The sequence below is a fragment of the Camellia sinensis genome, chromosome 7 (genome assembly GCF_055761805.1).
Source record: "Camellia sinensis isolate YWXY chromosome 7, ASM5576180v1, whole genome shotgun sequence".
In the NCBI taxonomy this organism is placed as follows: Eukaryota; Viridiplantae; Streptophyta; class Magnoliopsida; order Ericales; family Theaceae; genus Camellia; species Camellia sinensis.
In genome coordinates this window covers 128,308,683-128,321,284 of record NC_138967.1, presented here as the reverse complement: position 1 = coordinate 128,321,284, position 12,602 = coordinate 128,308,683, and positions in this window count along the sequence as shown.

Sequence of the window (12,602 nt, the reverse complement as noted above, 5' to 3'; positions counted from 1 at the left end):
GGTTCACGATGGAGAAAGGCTAAGAAAGGGTTTGCCATTGAGGAAGGTAGAAAAGGTAATGAAATAAACACTCAAACACAGAACAACTATGATTTGATAAAACGATATACTCTCTCTTGTAATGACATTAATTCTCCAATATAGCTGCCTGGGTTAAGACCTGACCATTTTATACTCTTTGATTTTGAGTTCTATGTTCTGTGTATGTTGGTGTTATTATAGTCTGTTTTTGTCCTATATTATCAATTGGGAGTTGAGAATGTGGTTTTTGAGTTTGTTTTGAATAGGTTGCGACTTAGTATTTCTGGGTAGGTTTTGGCTGTTTGGGTTGTGTTCGCTCAAGCGGTGAGTTGGTCGCTCAAGCAGTCTTTCATTCCTTTCGGAATTAGTGTTTGTAGGCTAAACTTCTAGAAGTGTTCTCTCGAGCGGTGTTTTTATGACAACCCTCGCTTTATCTTAGTCGTGCTCACGTGCATTGCATAATCTTTGTCTTGATTAAACTTGCATTTTTGCAGACCTTGATTTGTTCTGTTTAAGTGTTTCTTACATGCTTTGTTCCTTGTTTGGTGTGTGTTTAGCTGAGGTCATCTCAAGCCTAGGTTACACCTTTGAACCCCTTGCACCTAGGACCATCTTGGAACCATTTTGGTTGACCTCCACCTTCATCCTGGCATATTGGCTGAGATGTCATCGTCTAGGCTAAAGTGTGCATCACCGAGGCCGAGATATGTATCATTTAAGCCGAGCTGTTATTCTTTAGGTATTTTAGATCTTTGATCCCTGCACCTAGTGATCTTATTCTTGGACTGGAATGACCTAGACCGAGGTGTGGCACATCTAGGCCGATGTGTGGCATAGCTAGGCCAAGTGTTATCCTTCCTAGCCGAGATCATTGAGACCTTACTTGCCGAAGCCTATGTCCTAATCCGGGATCATTACCTTGTTAGAGTGCCCTTGTCACCTTACTTGTTAGACACACTTTGTCATGCTCTTGTCTTATCACTCAGTCACATTTTTGAGGAAATCCAATCCGACGTTGCCATGTGTCCCAGCAGAGGGTTAAGTCTGCTGGCAGTAGAGAAACCCGCATCATTTTGTCATATCTTTTGCATGGTAGAGAGAGAAGCTCTAGGAAGAGAGGAAGAAGAGTTCTTGAGAGAGAAGTAGATTTCCAATCTTGATCCTTAGAGTTTGAGCCGTTAGATCCGTGTTTGAGGTTAGATTCTTGATTTACTCTTGTTGTTCTTCATGTTTATTCGATTACATTGCATGATCTAGCATGATTCATGAGCCATGCATTGATTTAAAGTTTGCTTTAGAAAGAGAAAATGATGTTCTTGTGTTCTTGAAATAAAACCAAGTTTTGATCCGAAAGTTTATATCAAGATCTATGTTTTTGTGTTTGTTTTTATAAGATCTTCAAGTATGGGTACCCAGGTCTATGTTTTCGAACTCACCTCATGAAATCTCAGATTTTCAGTAAAAAAGTTATGATTTTAGCATTCATGTCCTTTATGATCTTCATGTTCATATTCTTCATGTTCATCAAAGGAAACCCAGATTTTTCCCAGACTTTATTTCCCTGAATGTGGTCGTCGGGACCACACCTCGGCCAAGAGGTGTGGGACCTCGGCCAAGACCTGGTTGGTACCTGGCATGTTTTCTGAGATGAAAATCAGTGTTTGACTCCTAGCACATGACTGCTTTGTTTTAACTTAGTTTTGAAAGAAGTGCCGAGATCATTTGCACACATGTAAAGTTTGTCTAGGGATGCATTTCATATCCATCTTTGAGCATCTCTTCTTGACCTCTTGAAGTGCATTCAGTGGGATTTATTATGTGCTTGTAGGCCTTGGATCCTTGCTTGTAATCCCCACACCCGAAGAACTATGTGAGTGGTATTTTTAATAAAGTTATGTTATAAAGTTTTGATAAAGTTTTGCTTCGTTTTAGAAAAATATTTGATCAAGCATGAATGATTATCCCAAGTTTTGTATCAAATATTATCTTGTTTTGTTGACATTCTCGGAAAGTCCTTAGTGCCAGGGGACTATAATGCAACTGCACCCTTGTTTTGAAAGTCCTTAGTGCCAGGGGACTATAATGCAACTACACCCTTGTCTTGAAAGTCCTTAGTGCCAAGGGACTATAATGCAACTGCACCCTTGTCTTGCCACTGATGGTTTTCTGCGTGGGTTTGTTTGTCCAGAATGTCATCCTTTTGTATTATGTAGATGTTATTAACATCCAAGAAGCTTTGAAAGATGTGATAGATGAACTTGGTTCATCCCTTTGTTTTGTAAAGTTATGATATGTATTGTTTTGGAAAAGATCTCGGATATCATTCATTTAACCCTTTATTACTAATATCATTCACTGAGTATCCAAGCTCACCCTCTCCTTATATATATGTAGGTGATGAGCAAGAAGGCGGCGACGCCTAGATGATTATTTGCAACTTGTTTTGGATTCGCATTTTTGTAGCATCTTGAAGATCATGCTTCTTGGCTTGTAGTTTATTTCTTTTGTTTATGTCGGCTTGAGAAGCCTTTTGATCAAGATGTATTATGTACTTTTTTATTTGTATTCAAGTTATAAGACCTTGATAAGATGTATGTCATTTCATTTAATCTATGCACAGCTCTTATAGACTAATTAGATTTGAATTTATTGCTTCCGCACATGTAGGCCCCATATGTATACTCTGATTGTGTGTGAATCCTTGTAAGTTGGCCTTTGGTAATTTCGGATTACTGACCATCACGGTACCATTCTACTAGGGGCGGAATGGGGTCGTGACAGTTTTGGTCACTCGAGCAGTCTGTTTTGTAGGGATAATCTTCTGGGAGTTTGGTTTGCCTAGTTTTGGTCGCTCGAGCGATGATCTATGTATGATGCCTGAGCCGTGTTTTAGTCACTTGAGCGGTCTGTTTATATAAAGCTACAGGAAAAGATCTTTTCTAATTCCTATCTCTCTTTAAACATCTCAGAACCCATTTCTTTTTCTCTCTCTATATATATTCTTACCACAAAACTTCCTATCTACTTCAATCCATGAATCTCACCACCTTGGTGCTTTGGGATAAAAGGTAGAGCGCAAGGAGGTGGTAATTTGAAAAGTTTGGGTTTTGGTCGCCATCAAATTCGAGGTTTTGTTTCTTTCTCTTTCTACTATTGAGGTAGGAATTTATTTAATATTTTTGCATGGTACTTAGCTTCATTATGTGCTCTTGAATAGAATAGTATTTTGAGAGTTTTGGATTTGATTTAGGGTTTTGAATTAAAACAAGGGTTTTTGTGATGGATGTAAATGAAATGGTTTGGTGGATGGAAAGTATTGGAAATTATGGAATCTCTCTTAAATGATGCTTTTGAAATGAACAGATGTTGTTTGAAATATTGAAAATCCTTAGGATTTATTAGTTTAGAACAAAGATGAGAAGTGATGGGATTATGGAATAATGTTCTAATTCATGTTTGATTGGGAAAAGGAGTTGAACATGTATTGTTACTCCTATATGGAAATTTCAAAATTTATATCTATTGTTTGAAATTTATCTTTTGAATAAAGATATCTATTTTGGCTATCGATTGAGGACAGCATTGATTGTTGTAGAAATTGTATGAGAACTAAGGGTGTGTTTGATTGGACGGATTGGATAAGAGGGGATTATAATCCATTGGACTTGAGTCCTGGGACTGCGAATCCCTGGACTATTTGGTTAGATTGGATATGTATCTTGTATTTGTTTTCTCATGGGATTAGATGTCTGGAAATGACTATTTTTAGTGAATCCAATGTTTGGTTAGACGGATTAGATAGGATAAATGAGCAAAAAAACTATTTTAGCCTTTTTCAATTGTTTACTAAGTAATAGCAATATTAAACATATCTTTAATATTTTAATTATTTTTAGCTAGATTAAATAAAAATTTATTTTCTTTTATTTTTTACACAATTAAATAAATTTATTTTTAAAATATTAAATAGATAAAATATCAATAAAAATATATGTTATTTTTTTTAATTAAAATTTTAAATAAATTTGTTTTTAAAAATAATAATAATTAAACAATGAAATTAAATAAAACATCTATTAAAATTTAAATAATGAAATTAAATAAAATATAAAAAAAATTTTAAAATAAAACATCAATAAAATATCTATAAAAAATTAAATAAATAAAACATCAATTAAAAGGTAAATAAAATTATTTTATTTTTAAATTGAGGCATTTAAATTTTATTGAATTTTACTAAATATAATACATAATTAAATAGTAGAGGGTCAAAATGGTCATTTTACCATCTAATCCCAACAGTAAATAGTCCCTTCAAAATTGTCCCACACCTCCCTTCCCCCGGGATAGGATAATCCCCCATATGGGGGATAAGGAGTCTGGCCGGACTCCATGTCCGCCGGACTAAAAAAAAAACAAACGATGGACATCTCACTCATTCAGATAAACAATCCGAACAGTGAATAATCCCCCCTCCCCTAATCCCCTCAATCAAACACGCCCTAAGTAAATTGAAACCATTCACTCATGCATTGCATTTGAACACTTGTTTAACATTTATACATTGAAAATGTATCATTTTGAGAAAAAGTGATGAATACCTTGGTGAATCTGGTTAGGGGGTGTGGTTGTGGTTATTATTATGTCAACCTGTGTGTCCTTGGTGAAAGTTCAGAAACCTGCGTGGTTAGGTGCCGATCCTTTTGATTAGTACCCGTAAAATGGCTTTGGTCTTGCTTGTATAGCCTATTGGTAGACACGTACCTAGAGATTTCCAGTGTGTGTATCCACTGCCCTGTTTTCTGTTTTGGAAGTAACGGTTTATTAATTGAATTATAACATGGCATTGCATTGTTTGAAAGAGAAAGTACTTTTTGGTAAATGGCATTCATGTGCATTCACCCTATGGCTTAGTTAAGCATCATACTATTCATTAAACTTATCTCTACTGGGCATTAGCTCACTTTATGTGGAAATCAACTTTCAGGTGTTGATGGTATGCCTTCGTCAAAGAGTTAGCTTGAGATGATAGTTGAGCGGGATGCTCATCTTTGTTTTGTTTTGTAAATATTCTTTTGTAGAAGCCTAGGGCCTTCTTTGTATTGGGCTTGACCCACTTTTGTTGCAACCAAGTATCGTCTTGGAAAAGTATAGCCTTTAAGGCATGAACTTGTATTTATCTATTGTTGATATGTTAATCACATGCTATAGATTCAGATCCTATGATTGGTGAATGTATTAATGTATGTGACACCTTTTGTAATACTAATGGAAATCAATTAAAGTATTAGTTCTGGAAATGGTCTTGATATTAAATGATTGAGACTATAAGCTTCCTCATATCTGTTGAGAATCATGAGGGTATCTGTTGTTAATATTTTTGGAGCATGACATCCAAAATAAAATTACTTTCCCTAAGGCTAACAACATGTATTTATAATAGAACGAGATCCTAATTAAACTAGAAAATAAACTATAAAAAAAAAATAATACGTGCTAATCAAGCCTAAATCAAAAGAATTACGAAAAGAGCATTGATATTCAAGCCCAAAAGTTAAATTCAATTTTTAAACCTAATGATGTGACAATCAATTAAAATATCTAAGACAACTTTCTCTCTCATATCTTCTCTAATTATTAGCCAATCATCTCTCTTACACATCATTGGGTCTAAAAAGTGAGCTTGTATATCATTTTCCTTATGAAAAAAGCTTATTAAAAATGAACAATTTGAGTTAAGATCAAATTTGAAAATTATAATGAAAAATATATATTTTGAAAAACAAAAATCTAACCCCAGTTGTATTCATCTAAACCAAATTATAGGCGAATCAATTATTTTAAAAAATAACAAAATCACGAAATTGAAAGTCTAAACATTAGAATTTGATCTAAATTCTTTGTAGACTATAGCAAAGCAATAGGTATTGGTTGCCACGTCATTTTTAATGTCTCGATCAAAGTCCATGGTATTTCGAGTATGTGTCATCTTGCATCTACGAGTGTCTTTTACTTATGCCTTGTTTGGCCATGAGTTCCAGAAACTCTATAGTCAAACACTCTACATCAAGGGGCTAGGAGGGGTTCGCGAAGGGAATTGCAAGAGAGGAATCATAGCAAGAGGTGGGGCCTAGGTTAGGGTACGATAACGAAGAAGAAGAAGAAGAATGAGAAGGAGGAAAGGAAAAGGAAACGAATGAGGAGGTAGCAACGATAGCCGACGGGAATAGTGTGAAAGAAAAGTTACGGCAGTTCAGGGCAATTAGGTTAGGGTTTTGAGCCGGAAGAGGGGTTGGAGATCAGTGGTTGATGGCAACAGATGGTGGTGGCTAGCGTTAGAGTTAGAGATTGAAGAAGATGAGAGTATTTTAATTTTTTTTGAAATTAATAGTGTAAATTAAGAAAAAAAAATACAAAAATTCAAATTGTGTATTTTTTGAATGGAGTAAGTGGTGTGTATTAAGATGATTTGTGATGTACAAATAAAACTCCCATTTGGCTTCAATGAAGAATTTTTTTTTGTTGCGTTCTTTATATAAGAAAATTTGAGATTGAGGAAATCTCACAACAAATGTCCAAAAATAAAATAAAAAATAAGTAAGTGTCTTCATAAGATAAGTCAGTGTATTCATAGTGTACGGGCCAAAATGTGCTTCAACTTAATAACTACAATGATCAAATTAATTATCGATTGAGCTATCCCAAATTAGGAAAATATTTGCACTTCACTAAAAAATAAACTATCCAATTTCGTATCATAGATAAGATTTCACATTCCCCAAATATGACCTTGTCCAAAATAAAAAAAAAATGTTAGTGCATATAAATTGTTAGGGGTCCAATCTGAGCAATCCAAATCCAAATCCAATTCAAAAAAATTTAGAACTTTGACAATAATTTTAAATTGAAAATTGTTTAAAATAGCTCCCAAAGTTATTGTTAGTGTTGAAAAATGTATAATATTATTTTGAAATGTGTAAAAGGTATAGAAAAATATATAAAAGTATTTAAAAATATGTAAAATATATATATTGGTATTATAAATATTTTATCATTTTTGGTTTTTTTACTAACAACTTTGAGATTGTTACTAGGATGACCCTTTTAAATTTAATCAATTTCTAGATTAACATTTGTCTATCCAAAAATTTGATAGGCATCTAGGCATAACTCTCACAATCCAAACAATATGAATACTACTATTTATAAATAATTATATATAATAGGGGAAGTACCCATAAATCCTATTTTCATATCTTAATAACCAACAAGTCCTTCAAATAATCAAATGAACCCAATAGTTCCATTTATGTGGAAATGACAATATAATCTTATAGTTTACACGTGTGAAGGTTAGTTAATACCCATAAATAATTGAAATTCCCAAAGTAAGAAATTACACATTTGTCCAAAGCTTATTAAGAAGTTTTTCTAATAATTTCAAAATGTTTAAAAAATCCCACATTTCAAGTCATTCCAAATCAAAAAGATTTTCATATCAAAATCCACTCCAAATTTGAGTACCCACACCACACCCCAAAAAGATTTCCATATTAGAAGATTTTATGCTCAATGAAAATTGGGTATGGCTCCCCTCCATACTCTTATCTTCCATACTTCTCCGTACTCCATTTTTTGGGCTCCATTACCATAATGATAATCTAAACCATTCATCTTGTAAATCTCACAATGAAGACTAACAGTGCAAAAAATTAGCTTCATTGGATATCAATGAATACATAAACAAATCACTTTTTGCTTTATTGAATGAAAGGTTCAAGTTTAAACTCACAATTACTATCCATTTAAAAAAAAAAACAAAATGCAATTTATTTCTATATCTAGTGATATCCGATAAAATTAATTTTTTGCATAATTGATTTAAATTGTTGAGATTACGAGATAAATGGTTTAGATTATTAATATGGGTCTAGAATGGAGCCCAAAAAATAAAGTATGGAGAAGTATGGAGGAGAGCATTCCCAATGTGGACGTACACAATGTTACATTTTTTTTTTTTGGGTAAACTACCAATAGATCCTAATAGTTGGATTTAATTTTCATCAATCCTATTGAAAATAAATCCTATTATAATTGTCACTACAAATAATTTTTTATAACGATTTTTTACATATATCGTTAAAAATTGACAATTAGTGATTTTTTTGTCACGATTTTTTTATAAATTGTCGCTAAAACTTATAATTAGTGACGTTTTTTGTGACAAATTTTTCAAACAGTCACTAAAAGTTAAAAATTAGTGACACTTTTTGTGATGATTTTTTTTAAATTAACAATTAGTGTCACTAAAAATTAACTATTGGCTTTTGTGACAAAATTTCCAAACTGTCACTAAAAATTAATAATTAGTAATGTTTTTTAGTAGTGTATGATGAAAAATATCATTAATTATCATAGGACCTATTGAACAATAAGTGTCACGACCCAAACCCATCCCTATGGGTTTAGCATCGTAACCGGCCAGTAATCCTCGAATTATCAAAGGCCTCTTAACAGATTACCATAATAATAAGGGTTGCGGAAGCAATATACAAAATATAAGTGGTCCATTGAGCTGTGGAGACATGCATGAAACGTATAATTTAAAACTTTTATAAACTTATACGCAATACCAAGAGATATAGTATTCACATGTCACTCTTAGAAGTATAGTGGCAGACATCCTGCCCAAGACTTAACAAAACATACCAAGCTTATTACGATTACAAAAACAGCCATAAAACTCGACTTCATCCGAAACCTCCTCAGGAGGCGCAAAAGTTGGCTGACAAAAACAGAAACGTAGACCGTTAACTCTGGCCCTGATCGCGTGCCAGCTCACCTACATACATAATATAAACGGTGAGCGGAAACCCAGTGAATAATAACGGAGTAAAGGGTTTTAATGAATGAAGTCCATACAGATTCAGAAATCATAAATCAGATTCAAATTCATAATCATGTTCAGATCATATACAGAAATCGTAAGTCATGCTTATCATACGTGGTACATCCATTAGCGCTAACAGAGCAGATACAGAACAGATGCAGAACATGTGGTGGTTATGAATAACCAGTTCCATGAAGGAACCTCTAGATCCGGGTAACAGAGAATATACATGCTGAGCCTCATGATGGAGCCTCCGATACGGGTAACAAATGGCAGACATAATAAGTTCCATAATGGAACCTCCGATACTGTGTAACAGCTAACAGATATCACATGATGCTAAAGATGTCAAGAATACATGTAAGAAATTGGACAATCATTCATTGTACAGAATATAACATTTTCAGAAAATAGATCTTAATTTCATCATGCAGAAAATAAATAAAGATGAACATAACTTTACTAAGTTATTACTCACAATTGGCTTCGGGTGTAGACAAACAGAGCAGACTAACCAGATGGTTTATGGCACGTGACCTACATGAACACATAACAAAACATACTTGAAACACCGCCTCAAATTGTACATAACTTACTTTCTTTGCTCTTAGCATGATTCTAGCTTATAACCTCATTATGGAGTCTCAATCATAGCCTAGGAATGCCTAGGATGGAATGAGGTTGCAAAAATGCACTTGAAAATATTTTTTCAAATTTTGCTGAAAACAAGGTCCACGCTCAAGCGTAGCTTTCCCCGCTCGAGCGGACATGCAAGAAGTGGATGTTCGCTCGAGTGTGACTTTACTAGCTTGAGCGGACTGTAAATTTTAGCAAAACTACTGGATGCAAGATTTTCACGCTTGACCCCCGCTCGAGCGTGAGACTCATATCTTCGCTCAAACGTGAATTCCTTCGCTCGAGCAGACTGTAAAACATATGAACTTCTGGATATGTGCATTTCACGCTCGAGCAGGCATCATATCGCTCGAGCGGAAGTATACGCATTCAGAGTGCTCGCTCGAGCGTGAACTCCTATGCTCGAACGTGGCTCCAAATTCTGGGATTTCCAGATTTAAGTGCAAGATGCAAAACTCAAGTGTAAAGCTCCCAAACACATTCTTTGGGCCCCAAATCTTAAGAAAACACTTGTAAACTTGTAATACATTATGAATTAAGGATCATTCCACAAAATCAAAGCCCAAGGATAAGTTAATTGTGCAAAACATAACTTGAAACTTGAGTTAAAACACATGCAAAAATTGACATGATTTCATTTCTTCCAAAACATGATCAATTGAGAAAAAATGTCAAGAAATATGATGAATTCACAAAACTAAGTTAAGATGAACACATGAAAGTGAGAATTCTTTGAGAACAACTTCAAAATTCCATGAAATGCACATGCATGCATGGTATGATCTTCCTATTCCCTTCTTAAGCTTGATTCTTACACCTCATAGCTCAATTCACTTGATTTCATGGATGAATTAACTCACTTACCCAATTAAGAGGGTGGATTCCTACCTTAAGTCTTGAACTAGCAAGTGTTGAAGTCAAACTTCCTCCGAGGTTGAGCACCTCTAGACCTTCTCTCTAAATTCCCACAATTCACTCTTAGTTGAGCTTAAGTCTTACCAAATTCACAAATTTAGAACTCTCTCACTCCTTCTCACGTTTTTTGGTCTTAGGGGACTCAAAGGTGTATGTGTGATGAAGAAAAAAGGTGAGTGGAGAAAGTATATGTGTTCAATGAAGCCACTAATGCCCTGATTAGGCTTGAAAACAAAATGTGGTTAATTAAGGCTACTTAATGGACATTAATTTAACCTAATTTAATCGTTTCGAACCGAATTTTAATTAAACCCACTATAAAATTCTATAAATCCTAATTAGCATATAAATCAAGTCAATTCCTGGATCTGTTGCCGATAAGGCTTTCAATTCGCAAATTGAAATCAAAACGTGAACAGGTCTTTCTACATCAAATAGATATAAACATAATTTATGCAACACACACATGCAATTTAATTCGTAATTTCACCATAATTACCAATTAAGCATAATTAACCATGGATTAACGTTAATCAGGGATCGGGGTTGTTATAATAAGTCTACTTAGTAGGATCTACACATAAATCTCCTATTTTTTTATAGCATGTTTAATGTGAAACAATGTGGATTTGTAGTCACATTTTTTTATTTGTTTTATGTTTTGTGTGTGCAAGACATTTGTGCCACTAGATTTATTCAAATGAATTCCACAAAATAAATGACTCAAATCCCTAAAGTTTGAAATTACACATCTGTTCAAAGCGTATTAAGGGGTTTATACTCATTTTGAAATGTTTGAAAAATCTCACATTTCAAGCCATTCCAAATAAAAAATATTTTCAGATAAAATCTATCCCAAATTTGAATACCCACACCCCATCCAAAAAATATTTTCATATTAGAAGATCTTATGCTCAATGGATATCAATGTGGAAATATACAATGTTATATTTTTTTTTATAGCATGTTTAATGTGAAACAATTCGAACTTGTATAGTGTAACTTTTGTGTAAGGGGGGGCATTTGTACCACTAGATTCACTCAATTGAATTTCACAAAATAATAGGTTGTGTATCTTACCTTTACAACACAAAAGAAAAAACAATGAAACATACTGGAAATAAGGGCATAACTGTAAATCTAATTTTCAAACAATATATTATATAATACTAGCTAATTATTTTTCCCTAGTTGAATTAAATTATGAGCGCTCGGCCATAAATCCAATTTGAATTTTGTTTGTCCAAAAGTCTATACACTAAAATATTTTGTCTATAAGAACATACTTAAGCAATATATATATATATATACTTATCGTATACCTTTATTTAAAATAAGATTCATATACAAAATCAATAGCTAGGGTTTCACCAAACTGAGATGAAATATTTAGAAAATACTAGAAATCGGTGAGCTAAAAATGGTAAGAAGGCACTAAAATAACAAATATGTAAGGGAATAAGAGATCGAGAAGCGAAATGTGATCGATCAGAATGAAAACAATACAATCGAAGAGTTGATAGAAAAGAGACAAATCATACCAGAAAGAGAGTTGATTGGGGGTGAAATCAACACAATATCGCCGTCGTGATCGGCGACACTAGAAACAAACAACTTGTAAAATAACGTCATAGAAAAACGTACTCAGAGGGAAAGGCGATGGAGGCGTTGGAGGAACAATGGGAAGAGAAGTCGAAGGACTGATTTGTGTATATGTATATATTTATCCCTCTCTCTATATATATACACCTGTGTGTATCGTTGATGATGGTGATGATTTGTTTAAAAACAAAAGCTAAAAGTAAATTGGTGAAATCTGTGTAATGGTGTTGTGGAATTATAGGCGATTTCAAGGGACTCGAGTCTTATTTTCGTCTAATTGCAAGCAATCGGATGGAGTATTAACGATGAAGAGTATAGGTTTCATGAATTCAGATATGTAACAATAACCTTAACAGAAAAATCAAAGCTCTGGCTTAATGCGGTGCCGCTTGGCGCCAAGCTCGTTTTTCGTGAGCCTTGTAAATCCTCATCATTATCACAAATCATTTTCATCAAGTCCCATTGAACATAGGGAAGGCTCAGATCTGTTCAATTTTTTGAACAGATAAGTTGAGATAGGTTCAAAAAAACTGAATAG